This window comes from Halichoerus grypus, chromosome 12, assembly GCF_964656455.1.
Source record: "Halichoerus grypus chromosome 12, mHalGry1.hap1.1, whole genome shotgun sequence".
Taxonomy (NCBI): Eukaryota; Metazoa; Chordata; class Mammalia; order Carnivora; family Phocidae; genus Halichoerus; species Halichoerus grypus.
Window position 1 is genome coordinate 17,302,209 of NC_135723.1, and position 14,239 is coordinate 17,316,447.

Genomic DNA, 14,239 nt, shown 5'->3' on the forward strand with positions numbered 1-14,239 from the left:
GGGGTGAAAATAAAGCCTTTGCTTGGTTCTAACAATACCTTCAGAAAGATATGGGAGATCTTCATTGTCAACCTGACTCACAGCTGTAAGAACGGCCTGTAAATGAGGTGCTGCCATTTTAGTCCATATGTATGGCGTGTTTGGAGCTGTAGAGAGCAGACTCAGGGCCCCCTAAGGAGTAAGGATTTACCACACAGCTTCCTTGTCTGGGTCTGGAAAGTGGGGCGTTATCAGGGTCAGGCAACCTCAGGGATGCCCCTCCTCTCTCATGATCCCTCTTTTGGCCTTTCTGCTTCCCTCTGCATATTCCAGAGGTTCTCCTCTGACACCTGACATCCACTCCAAATCCCAGAGAGAGCTGGTTTGATTGACATGGCTGATTGTCATCTCTCTTCTGGGACAGGACCCTTGCACAAAGCTACCTCATGGATCATCCACCAGCCTCTGTGGGACACACCTGCGTCAGGCCCACCCCTGGTCCAGTCAGTGGCCACCTCTGCTCAAACCACAGCTTACCCCTGCTTTTCGGAGCAGCAGGCTGTGGTTGGGAAATTTACATTAGAATGTGAATCTGAATATGTCTCCAAAGGCCAGAATTGGGACCAATGAGTGAAAGCTGCAGGAAGCGAGGTTCAACCTCATACAGAATCCCTTGAAATGGAAAGGACCATGGGCAGATAGGTGGTTGGCTACAGTGACCTTTCTAGGCCCCCTCCAATTCCCAAAATTGTGTTTTTATCTTTATTGCTACTCTTTTATTTCTTCCCAGAAGGGTCTAATGAAAATGATCTTTTTGCATTATTACTAAAATGAGCCATGAAGATAATTCTGCCACCATATAATTAGGTTATGCCTAAGGTGTCAGAAACAGTAGTGTTTTTGCCTTAGCCTCTTAAATAAAATATATTTCATATGTGGAATATTTGTAAATTGGATTTTATTATAGTCAATAACAATGCCATTTAAAGAAAGGAGATAATTTACATAATGTAAATGTAACAGGGCAGCAAACTACAACAGGGATACTTCTCCAAGATGATTGAAGTAGAGTATAAGAACGTTTGATAATTTTTTTCCAAATGAATTGTAAATGATGTTCCAGATACTTCAGTTAGGCTTCTAAACTCAGATTCATGATGGCCTGAGTCAGTTAGGGCAGATTTTGGTGGTGAATCTTCAGATAGTTGCTCAAGCAACTGAAGTCTCTAAAGTAGTGTAATTAAATCTCACTGTTCAAACTCTATTAATTTGGAAGTATGTGTGTGCACATGTGTGATATAGTGTGTGTGTATATGTGTATGTAGTGTGTGTGTGGTGTGTGTATATGTGGTGTGTGTGTGGTGTGTGTGTGTGGTGTGTGTATGTGTGGTGTGTGTGTGGTGTGTGTATGTGTGGTATGTGTGTGTGGTGTGTGTATGTGTGGTATGTGTGTGTGGTGTGTGCGTGTGGTGTGTGTATGTGGTGTGTGCGTGTGGTGTGTGTGTGTGGTGTGTGTATGTGTGGTGTGTGTGTGTGGTGTGTGTGGTGTGTGTATGTGTGGTATGTGTGTGTGGTGTGTGCGTGTGGTGTGTGTATGTGTGGTGTGTGTGTGTGTGGTGTGTGTATGTGTGGTATGTGTGTGTGGTGTGTGTGTGGTGTGTGTATGTGTGGTATGTGTGTGTGGTGTGTGTATGTGTGGTATGTGTGTGTGGTGTGTGTATGTGTATGTGTGTGTGGTGTGTGCGTGTGGTGTGTATGTGTGGTATGTGTGTGTGGTGTGTGCGTGTGGTGTGTGTATGTGTGGTATGTGTGTGTGGTGTGTGCGTGTGGTGTGTGTATGTGTGGTGTGTGTGTGTGGTGTGTGCGTGTGGTGTGTGTATGTGTGGTGTGTGTGTGGTGTGTGTGTGGTGTGTGTATGTGTGGTATGTGTGTGTGGTGTGTGTGTGGTGTGTGTGTGTGTGGTATGTGTGTGTGGTGTGTGTGTGGTGTGTGTGTGTGTGGTGTGTGCGTGTGGTGTGTGTATGTGTGGTATGTGTGTGTGGTGTGTGTGTGTGGTGTGTGTATGTGTGGTATGTGTGTGTGGTGTGTGTGTGGTGTGTGTATGTGTGGTATGTGTGTGTGGTGTGTGTGTGGTGTGTGTATGTGTGGTATGTGTGTGTGGTGTGTGTGTGGTGTGTGTATGTGTGGTATGTGTGTGTGGTGTGTGTGTGGTGTGTGTATGTGTGGTATGTGTGTGTGGTGTGCCTGTGGTGTGTGTATGTGTGGTATGTGTGTGTGGTGTGCATGTGGTGTGTGTATGTGTGGTATGTGTGTGGTGTGCGTGTGTGGTGTGTGTATGTGTGGTATGTGTGTGTGGTGTGCGTGTGTGGTGTGTGTGCACACATATGTGGTGTGATTGTGTGTGGTATGTGTGTTTGTGTATATGTGTGTGGCATGTGTGTGTGTGGTATGTATGTGGTGTGTTTGTGTGTATGTGTGTGATGTATGTGTGTGGTGTGTGTGTCTGTGTGTGTGTGTGAAGGGAGAATAAAAATCATTCCATAAAATGTTAATCCTGTCACAAGCAACAGAAATTAGTATTTAACCTGAGAAAATCTGAAAGCACCAGGAAGACTCCAAGATGCCACTGTTGCCACTTTCCAGTGTGAGAATGCACTGTGACCAAAAAAGACAAAGCCGACACCGAGCGGAGCAGTAGCCTTGCCTCCAACTTTCTGTTAACTGTATTCCCGATAGGAAATACATGGTTAGGAGAGAGACTAGCTTTGTTAAAATTCCAGTTCCCCCTTTCTAGAGACAAAACTAAGCTCACTTGGCTTCAATTTCCTCATTTGTAAATTATAAATAAACTATTATAATAATAGTAGTTAGGTCTGAGAATGTTGTGAGGATTGGAGCATTTCTTAGCACAGTGTCCAGCTCATATGAAGTGCTGTGATCTAGCTAGTAGGATTCTTTTTTCTCCTTCTCATTCTGTAAGGGGTGGGAGCTCAGAGAGCCTATGGCATCAGTCCCTAGTCTGGATGTGGCTCCCTGTCTTCTGGTCTTCCCGGCCCAGCCGGAGACGAACTTGTGTCCAGCCCCCGCTCAGGATCTGACATTATCTCCCCAGAAGACTTGATTCCATCCTAGCGGTGTTCTTTTGCTTGGACCTTGCCTATGTCACCGTACTTCTCAGAGCCCCAGTCTCCTCTTCTCGAAAATTGGGGGCCCTATTTAATTTTATAGGGTCTTAAACTTTGGATACTATTAATTTAAATCATATTTGTTTTAAGACAAACTTGAATTATCAGGTGCAAACCATTAGGGAGAGGCCAAATGTTCGAGCTAGATGAACCATCTGGAAACATCTTCTCTGACTTTGTGTCTTTGGAAAAAATGCCTGTGCTTGGACTCCGACCCACCTGAGATTCTCATTTCATGTCAGGGATTTATTTGGCCTGGATGGAGCCAAGCCAGTGATACTTTCTACAAGCTCTCCAAGTGCCCACAAGGTTGAGAAGCACTTAGTATGCCCAAGGTCAGACCCTTAGTGCTGGGAGCAGGTCTAGCACTCCTGCCTTCAGCTCTCCTCACTGCACACTGACCCCAAGTTTTGGTTTAAAAGAGGTTTCTGAATACTCTTTTCTGTGATTTTTACCCTTTCTCTTAAAAGTGAGGTATTAAGCAAACACAATATTCAGCACTTCTGTTAGGTGGTTTCCATTTAATGAAGGCTTCATTCCGTGTCTTTCTACCTTAACCGTATGCTTGTTTTCTTACAGTGATGTGTTTAGCAACCCCCTTTTATTCCCAGATGCTTTCTTTTCTCACTGACTTCAAAGCCACCTCTAAAATGTAATTGCATTGCTGAGTTCCTCCCTGACAATGTCAACCTTGATCAAATACTTCGTTCTTCACTGTTTGTTCTTTTCGGTCGGTATTAGATTCTTCCCAGCCACAGCTTGTGTGTTGTGATTGTAAAGCGACTGGTATTCCCATGAAGTATTAGAGGAGAATAAGATCAAGTGCCTTTTTTTCCTCCTTTTAATTTGTGTGCACAGTTGTTTCCTGCTGTTTAGGGGTCATTCAGACTCCTATCCTACACGAAAATGTAATTGGAATTATGTTACCTGTTTCATTACCTGTGGCCATTAAATTGCTTAAAGTCTTAAGACATTGATGTTCTTAAGTACAGAAATGTGTTGTTAAAATTAATCATGGAATTTAATATGTATTAAGTTCCCCTTGTCAAATTTAGTAGGATGGTAGAATGAAATATCAGCTTAATAGAATTAACTAACCCAAAACAATTTACACTATTCTGTGGTTTTTTTTTTTTCCTATTCAGGAATCCTTGTGATATTCTTCCTCAGCACCCACAACCCCTGTTTGTTGAAGACTTTGGCCAAAACTGCTCTCAGCTGTTGGCATCATTCTGAGAAAAGGACAGCTTTCAAACGTCAGGGAAACTTTCAGACTTTTGGCCCCAGTGGATCTTTTGAAGGTGAGAGCAAATCAGTTCTCTCTTTGTCTTTAGAAATCTAAATTAGCTGTTCTGTGTTCTAAAATCTACTTCTTGGAAAAGAGTGAATAAGGGAATAGATAATTGAAAATTCTCTACAAAGAATTGAGAGTTTTTCTTTTTCAGGAGAATTTTTTAGTAGTTACGAAGGAATTCAAGTGGCTATTTTGATGTAACAGGAATTTATTTGAAGTTGTAGCTCTGATCTAAGAAGACTTATTTGAACACAAACATACATGTGCACGCGTGCGTGCACGCACCTTGAAAAAATCAATAACATTTCTCTCCTCAGAGGGATTTCTTATGTATTTAGGGTTTCTGAGAGCCTTCATATTTGCCTTACCCTGCCTTTTAGAATTTTTGAAGGATAAAACAAAATAATATATATGAAAGCACTTTGTAAACCATGAAGTATTATTTGTGTAAGTAAGAAAAACAATTACTATTTCCAAATATTTATAATCCTCCAAAATACTCTTATATTCTCCAATCTATTTTTCTTTATAGTTTGATTCACTTTTATTTTGATTTTTGTAAACTTTGCTAGGATCTCAAGAAGGAAAACTGGTAAGTCCTCACCTTCAAGGAGTATCTGTCAAATGCAAGAGACAGACACATAAGTAGATATCACCAACTCCAATATGATGAAAATGTATTGAGAGTGCGTTAAGGAATGAAAAAGACATTGAATGCAGCCTGGGGCCAGATTGTGTGTATAAAAGTAGGCTTCTTGGAGGAGGTGACCCCTGAAACGGCCCTTGAAAGATGACTAGGAGTTGGCCTGGTGGAGTGGAGGAGGATATTGCCGGCAGGAGCAGTGGGAGAGGGGTGTGAAACCTGCATGCAGAAATAATAAGTTGTTCAGGGTTGTTGAACCACAGGTATGAAGGGGGTGTGTGTGTGTGTGTGTGTGTCTAAGCATTGAGGGGTTTTAAGATGTAGTCAATGGTATTTTAGGTATGTTACCTCAGAGAGAGTATAGAGAAAACAGCTGGAGGTGAGCAAGATTAAGGGAAGATTTGTTTTGCACTGATCTGGTGAAGAGATGAGAGGGATGATATTAGAGAAGAAGCAGTGAGGAATAGAGGAAGAGAGCTTTGAAAGAGCTACACTATGCCGGATTTGGCAATGGTTTGGGCATTGGAAGTGAGAAAATGTTAGGACCTGGGATTCTCAGGTTTCTGACTCCGGTGACATAAAAGGAGACTAGGGGGGAAGCAGACCTGTCTTGGGGAGGAAAGGACTTTGAAGTATACATGAGACATCTAGGTAGAAATGTCCACTGGGCAGCTGGGAGTGTAAGCGGGGAGGTTAGGGGAGGGTTCCAGGCTAGAAACATTAATTTGGGAGTTATAGGCAATAGTTAAAAATCTTGTTTGAAATATAACTTTGATTTTGTACTTAAGCTTTCAAAATAAGTCAGCCAGAAAAAAGACAAAAATCATATGATTTCACTTATATGTGGAATTTAAAACACAAAACAAATGAACAAACACACACACACACACACACCCCAGAAAGAGGCTCACAGATACAGAGAACAAATTGGTGGTTGCCAGATGGGGGGATGTGGGGAGATGGGTGAAATAGGGGAAGGGGATTAAGAGGTACAAACTTCCAGTTATGAAATAAATAGGAGCACCTGGATGGCTCAGTCGTTTGAGTGTCCAACTCTTGGTTTCTGCTCAGGTCATGGTCTCAGGGTTGTGACATTGAGCCCAATGTGGGACTCTGCGCTGGGCGTGGAGCCTGCTTGGGATTCTCTCTCCCTCTGCCCCTTCCCCCCACACCCCTCTCCCGCTCTCTCCCTCCTTTTTTAAAAATAAATAAAATAAAATAAAATAAAATACATAGGTCATGGGGATGAAAAGGTATAACATAGGGAATACAGTCAATGATATTGTAATAATGTTGTTTGGTGAGAGATGGTGACTACACCTATTGTTCTGAGCATTTCATACTGTATGTAACTGTTGAATCACTATATTGCACACCTGAAACTAGTATAATATGTCAACCATACTTCAATAAAAAAATTATTTGTTCATACACTTAAAATACAACTCACTGCATTCTCAATTTCCATTTCATTTTGACATGACCTATCATTTCATTTGTATCTGTATTTGTTGTTCTTATTTTCTTAGTCTAATAAATTAGGGGGCCCCTGAGTGGCTCAGTTGGTTGAGCCCTCTGACTCTTGGTTTTGGCTCAGGTCACGATCTCAGGGTCATGGGATCGAGCCCTGTGTTGGGCTTTACACTCAACAGGGAGTCTGCTTGAGATTCTCCCTCTCCCTCTCCCTCTGCTCCTCCCCAACCATGCTCATGCACCATGAGTGTGCATGCTCTCTCTCTCTCTCTCAATAAATAAATAAATAAGGATCTTTTCCTAGGGACAAATGTGGGGACTTTTTTTAGTTTGATGAAAGGAAGTTTAAGGCAGTATTTAAAAAAACAATGAAAACCCTAAGATTTCAGAGGTATAAGCCTGTGCCATTCTTCATTTGAATTCACAGTATTTACAGAAATTATGTAAGGAACATGCTTTGTTTTTCAAAGGGTAATTCTTTTTCTGTTTATCTCCTGGTTTCTTATCTAGTCATCATTTTCATTGCTCTGCCCAGGATATGAGCGTTGCCCACGGGAGATCGAACAGGATCTTTCCTGCATTCTCCAGGGTGTGTCAGGGTCCCTCCTTTGGGTTTTTCCAGCATCACTCAGCATGTCATGAAAGGAGCTGTTATAACAGAGACTGCACTGTTTCAGAGCAGTCTACCCCACTTAGACATTACTCAGAGCCTTCTTTGAGGGAATGTCATGGGTAAAAATTTTAAATTCAAATAATATGGACAATCGTACTATTTTGAGTGAATTTTATTTAATTACTATGGCCTTAATTAGCTTACTGACTTTTTTTCCTTAAGACCTGTTGGAAAATCACAAAATGCTCCCTTTTTACTCTTTCTAGTCCATTTCTCTACCATCTTTCCAGAAACTTTACAGATCCGCTAATCTATCACTTTCACTTTTACACAAAAGAATATTAATTTGAAGCAAAATTAAGTAACTGACCAGCTAACAGCTGGAGTCAGAGCCCTGGTCTGTTGAAACTCAGGCTGCCCCTTCCACCTACTCATTTTCTTTTATTCCACATTTTTAGAGCACTGTGGGGTTACCTAATATGTCTTAAAGTAATAAGAAATTGAATTAAGTCAATCCGTTCATACTGATGGCATTTGCCTTGGCCAGTTGCTCTCCATTCAACAAGCAGATTTTGCTTTCTTATTTTAGGCCCTGATGAACGTTTTATGTTTAATTTTGGTAATTTTAAACTTTTTTAACGTGGCTTTTGTTTTTGTTTTCTCTAAGCTGGTTCCACTACTGAAATGAAGGATCAGTAGAGAATCAAAACCACCGGGGTGCCTGGGTGGCTCAGTGCGTTGAGCGTCTGCCTTCGGCTCAGGTCATGATCCCAGGGTCCTGGGATCGAGCCCCGCATCGGGCTCCCTGCTCCGCGGGAAGCCTGCTTCTCCCTCTCCCACTCCCCCTGCTTGTGTTCCCTCTCTCACTGTGTCTCTCTCTGTCAAATAAATAAATAAATAAATAAATAAATAAAAAACCCACCCATGTTTCAGGTCTAGTTAAAAAAGGACAATCATCTCAACATCCGTTATCCAGCCAATTTTTCCCTACTAGGTACTCTCATTTTTTTTTTAAGATTTTATTTATTTATTTGAGAGAGAGAGAGCACACAAGAGCAGGGAGGAGGGAGAAGCAGACTCCGTGCTGAGCAGGGACCCTGGGATCATGACCTGAGCTGAAGGCAGACGCTTAACTGACTGAGCCACCCAGGTGCCTCCCTACTAGGTACCTTCAGTAACAATGTATTAGGCACATTCACACACAGTTCAAGTACTGGCTGAACAACCCAGTTTCCAATTTCATTTCCCCTTTTTAAATAAAATACAACTTTCACACATTTAAAAAAAAGGACACTCATTAATTATTTTAAAACCAACTCTTTTAAGCCCAAGGTATTTCTGATTTGGTCAAATACATTGCAATACCCAGTGGATTTTATGTATAGAAAATGAATTTATGGAAATGCTGAGTTGGTGTAGCTTAGACTGATGGCACGTGCTTGCAAGTTGTAGGTGGTCTCAAGGACAATGAACTGTTCTCTGAAATTCACAGAGTGGTCAGTCATTGCTATGAAAGCAGTGGGCCGTAAGTCGTCAGAGTGCATGTATAGAACATGATTCACTTATCCCGAAAGCTGCCAGTAACAAAAGGAGTTTACACTCGTTGATGTGCAGAGCCCAAGAAATAGGTCTTCCTGTTTTGGTCTCTCTCTTTTTTCGCTCTGTGCCTGTCTCTGCATCTCTTTTTCTATCTCACTCATGTTCTGTGCGTGAGAGACACAAATTAACATGTCTCCAAAGTGTGCAGCCCTTGGCAGTTTGTGTTTATGGAGCTGGCAGTAGAAATGGTATATCATGGATATGGGAAGCAGGTGAACCACCCTTCATTTGGTAGATGGGGGGCCGGTATAGGGAGACATCGATAGGCTCGCCCTGGGCATAGCTTGGCTACATTGGCAGCACAACAGCATGAATAAGGACAGACAGACAAAGAGCACAGGATGGTAGGATGGCTAGGAAAGGGCACGACAACCTTTCTCCACTGTAGTTTGGCTCAGTCATAGGGTCTTCTGAACTATCTTACTGTGGGCAGGGTGCGGAATGCAACAGTATTTAGCATGCAAACAGAGCACTGCATAGAGTATGTTAGCTGTGCGTTGCCATGTAAACGTTATTTAAAGTTTGGGGGCACCTGAGCGGGTTAGTCGGTTAAGCGCCCGACTCTTGATTTCGGCTCAGGTCATGATCTCAGGGTCATGAAATCGAGCCCTGCGTGGAGCTCCGTGCTAGGCCTGGAGCCTGCTTAAGATTCTCTTTCTCCCTCTCCCTCAGTCCCTCCCCTTCCCGCCTCCCCTGCTGGTACACACTCTCTCTCAAAATAAATTAAATAAATAAATAAAAGTATTTAGAGTTTGAAATCGTATCCAAGTATTGAAGCCCTCCTTCCACCCTGTGGTTTGAACACAGAATCCTGCTGGACGAGGACTGTTGGGAACCACTCCTATCAGAAAGTGGAAGCCATAGGTGAGTTGCCATGGTGAGAGTTTTGAACGGGCAGTCTTCCAAGAGGCTCAAATCATATTTAACAGTAAAATGTGTTACCCTACACCCTTCCGTAGTGTGGGATTTTAAAAAGAAAGGGGAGAGGAAATGCTGAGCCACCAACTTTTGATACAAATTCAATCCCACTATAGAGGTCATAGACTACATCAGCAATTTGTGGGCCATTTTGGCGGAGGACAATGACGATGGATTTCTAATCAGATAACGTTGCTGCATTTGAATTTTCACTCTTCACTGCCTTTTGTTGTTTGCATATTTTGGAAATTATTCTTGATTCAGGTTTGTTATTAACTTTTTGAACTCCAGCTTCTGTGCTGATATCTTACCGCTCATGTTACAATGAGCACAGTGACTGGAGAATTTATTTTTGCAGTCATTAATAGAATAGCAAGGCAGCATAATATGAATTAATGACTCTTCACATTTTCCCGTCATATAAGCTGGATTCGTTATCCCCTGGGATCTATTTCAAATTCATGCCCCGATAAGCCATTCTCGCTCATTGTTGGCTTTCTAGCTTTTTAAAAGCTTCTGCATAATGGATACATAGATAACAATAAATGATAAATACTTTTGATTTTAAACTTTAAAAACATTTCTGATCTCATTATAAAGTGGAAAATGAAACACAACTTCCACTTCATGATCAATAGCCAAAGTATTTGGGCTATTTCTTTGTTTTTTAAGCAAGAACCATCCTGAGGCAATTATGTCTTTTTTTTTTTTTTAAAGATTTTATTTATTTATTTGACAGAGGGAGACACAGAGAGAGAGGGAACACAAACAGGGGGAGTGGGGGAGGGAGAAGCAGGCTTCCAGTGGAGCAGAGAGCCCGATGCAGGGCTCGATCCCAGGACCCTGGGACCATGACCTGAGCCGAAGGCAGACGCTTAACAACTGAGCCACCCAGGCGCCTGGCAATTGTGTCTTTTTAATGCCGTTTAGAAAATAAAATCTGTGAGGAAAGATTGAGGATAAAAAAAATTATTGAAGGTGCAGAACTACGGACAGGGTTTTTTCATTCCTTATATCATCTTTCACTTGGAGGACATGTATATTTTCATCAACCAGGACTGTTCAAACACAGTGACATCCACTTGGGTAATAATTATGTTACCGGTATTTCAAATTATTTTCTGTCCTTTCTGCTTCCCCTCTTTGCTATCAAAGTTTTCATGTTTTATTTAGACTCACCATTTTAGTGTGTGTGTATCACATGGAGAAAGTGTCACAGCAAAGGGACAGAGTCCCAGAAATAGAGATAGATTCCTCATTCCCTACACATGAGCTAAAGCAGTATTTGTGGTCCTTTATCCCCACTCAATCTTACTTATTTCTTTGGCATTAAAGCTATGTGATTTCTATTACTTACAAACCTGTAAATAGGTACACAGACCGGTATCCGAAGTTGGCGATCGGAACACACTCACAGTAGTTGAGCTGTGATGTGCCACCCAAGTGCCCTGCCCTCTCTAGGACTGGGACACTCTTTCCCCAGCTTCTGGGGGTGTTGACAGCTGAGAGCTCAAGGCTGGGTCCCTCCTTGCTGGTTGTCCTTAGGCCTCGGCTACAGAGAGTTGCCTCCTTCAAGGTTATACCACCTGACCTGGGGCAGCATTGTACATTCAATGACTGGTCAGTTTGGGGACACAAAGACCCTTGCCCCAATTCAGGACAACTCTGTAGGACTGGTAGGGTCGGCTGGGGCTTTTGTTGTGACTGTCCCACAGCCCAGCTTCTCCTACTGCCTTGTCCTGCTTTGTTCAGGCCCAAGAGCCCTCCCCCATAAAATCCCTGTGTGGCAATCCCCATCTCAGAGTCTAGCTCTAGGGAAGCCTGATCTACAGCAGCCATCCATGGTCCATGTCATGCATGTGTTTGCGTGAGTCTGTGATTATGTATCTTTATAGCACTGTGAGAAGGTCATAGCTCTGGAATCAGAATCAAGATCTCTGACAATCTAGCCCAGGCCCTTCCTGTGAAAAATGGGGATGACAACACCTACCTCTTAGACTCATTGCCAGGATTTGGCAGCAAAGTATTCAGTGCTTGGATACAGGCAACGTTCATTAAATTATACCTTCATTGTAATTACCGGCAATTTCTGACCAATTGGTTATAATACAGAATGCATTTTTAATGTCATTTTTATTACAACATTTGCTTTGGTAGAGAATGGAGGTTAATAAAAGATGCATCACCTGCAAATTGAAATCGTTCTTCCACATGGTTAGTCCCCTTTTATAAAGTGTATGGAGAAATTGGGCCAGGTTCCAAAGGGAACCTAAAGTCATTAAAGAGATGGAAAGAAAATTCTATGAGTAAAAGTGAAAAATCTGGAATTGTTTAAGATTGGGGGATTCAGGTGTATGTAACTCCCTTCTATCTCCAAGTAAATGGAGATCTTTTGAGAAGAGATATTGGACGTGTTTTGTCCATGTTCACAGAAGACAGAACAAGAGAAAATGGACATAAATTAAAGGAGGAAGATAGTTGGATTTGTATCAAGGGAATTCCTCTGCTCTTGGACAATAAGACATGGAAAGGAGCTTGTGGAATATACAGTTAAAAAAATCTTCAAAGCAAGGAAAAACAGCATTCAGTCTTGAATCCCTGAAATGCTCCCCAGAGCATTTATGGAGAACTCTGAACTCTGTGATTCTGTGATTTCAGATTTCAGAAATGATCTTTCCAGAAACTCAAACATGTATGCTCTGTTTTGCAAATGGAAGAAGATCACGACTATTTATCCACATTTGTTTTCTTTATAACTAAAATCTCTTGTAGTATCTTTGAAAGTGCCCATAGAGATCTCCTATGTGGCTTTGTGATAATAAATCTTTTTCATTGAATAGGTGTCTTTCCATATGTTTTAAAATCTTTTATCTCCCTCTCCCTGTGCCTGCTGCTCTGCCTACCTGTAAAATTAAATCAAAGTCTATGGTCCTTTGTACCCAATGTAAGTTCTTTTGAAACTCAGATCTTGGGAGGACATTGTTAAAATACTCCTGAGTGTGAAATCGCTACAAAGGGCTTTTAGACAACAACAGGAAGTCTGGAGCTTTGGAGAACAAGTTTTGCAATCAATTAATTACTCAGAGATAAGATTAAAGAGTGGATATGGGACTAAATGCTCTTTGAAGACCTCAGTGTCAGAAGATAAGGGGAAGGCACTAAGAAGTTTCTAAATGACTCCTAAGTATATTGGATTTTGCATTTTCTCCTTGGTGTATCTTGTCAATACAAATCAGTCGAGACAAGATGATGGAGATGAAAGAGCCTTTTTTGGATTGGCAGCCAGAACATCTGGCTCTGGTTCAGCCTCAGCCACCAGATAAACTGTTCTTCTCTCATGGAACTATGTCTACCTAGGTTTCCTTTGGATTTCCAGTTCCAGCATCCTATCTTAGATGCTTATCACACTATAGTACCTTCACCAGACCTGAGAGCTTGTCCCCAGGGCCCCATCGCCTCCTGACCTAAAGCAGTTCTGCTTTCATTCTTTTTTAATTTTGTAATTTTTAAAAAACATAGATAGGCAGATAGAGATTTCATTTCACTTTTTGCTCGATTAAATAGATCCACTGCTAGAAAACTGAATTTTAAAGGTATTCTTACTGATTTCCGTGTCTTCAATATTCTCCCTGATAGAGCTCATTAAAATACCAAATTTCATTCCTTCTCTTACTGCTAAGCTAAAACTCTTCAGGTGACTCTCTGTGTCATGAGGAAAAAGTGCACAGTCCTTACCCGGCTATTCCAGGCCACTGTCCCTCCTGCATCTGTTGATGAGGCCTTAATGTTCTAACACATGAGAATCTAACACAATCTAACACAATGAGAATAGAGTGTTTGGTGCTGCCTGCCGGCTGGAATGACTCATCCAATTGAGTACCCTCTCTAATTTTGCTCAGCATTGTCCCTGCCCTGCTCTAAGCTACCTTAAGCCATTCTCTTCCTTTTGAGCATACCTCAAAACACACGCTCTCTCTCCACAAAGCCTTTCTTGATTGTTCTAGCCCCTACCAATCTGGTCCATCTCTGAAATCCTCTCGTGCATTTGGGCATTTATACTAGTCTGCATTTCGTTTTACCCAGTTGACTGTGGTGTTATGTAGACTGCGTGTGCAGCCATGCCCCTGGGGCATCAGAGAGTATGACAGTGGTCACAGTGACCACCACCCACCTAGGGAAATACATGTGTCTGAATCCTCCCAAATTGTTTGCACTTTGGGTCCTTCAGTCATTTATGCTTCATTAACTTTTTAATAATGGTGATAATGCTGCCATTCTTTGTTCTTTGCAATTTACAAAGCACTTTGCATGTTGTTAGTTCTAGCCTCACGATGACCCACGTGGTAACTAGGGCAAGCGAGTGTCTGTCAAATGAGAAAACTGCGCTTGGTGGGGGGCACCTGGGTGGCTCAGTCGGTTAAGCGTCTAACTCTTGATTTGGACTCAGGTCATGATCTTGGGGTCCTGGGATCGAGCCTTGCATTGACGAGCTCCCCACTGGGGGGGAACTTCTTAAGGATTCTCTCTCCTTCTCT

General features: G+C 42.1%; 1 protein-coding gene across 21 annotated transcripts in view; it reads left to right on the forward strand.

The window, feature by feature from the left end:
- NRCAM (neuronal cell adhesion molecule) overlaps positions 1-14,239 on the forward strand; it is a 267,353-nt gene that overhangs the window by 54,263 nt on the left and 198,851 nt on the right. For all 21 annotated transcript variants that reach the window (XM_078060013.1, XM_036084020.2, XM_078060015.1 and 18 more), the window contains exon 2: positions 4,310-4,465. The gene's annotated coding sequence lies outside the window, so the exon portion shown is untranslated. The remainder of the gene's footprint in view (positions 1-4,309; positions 4,466-14,239) is intronic.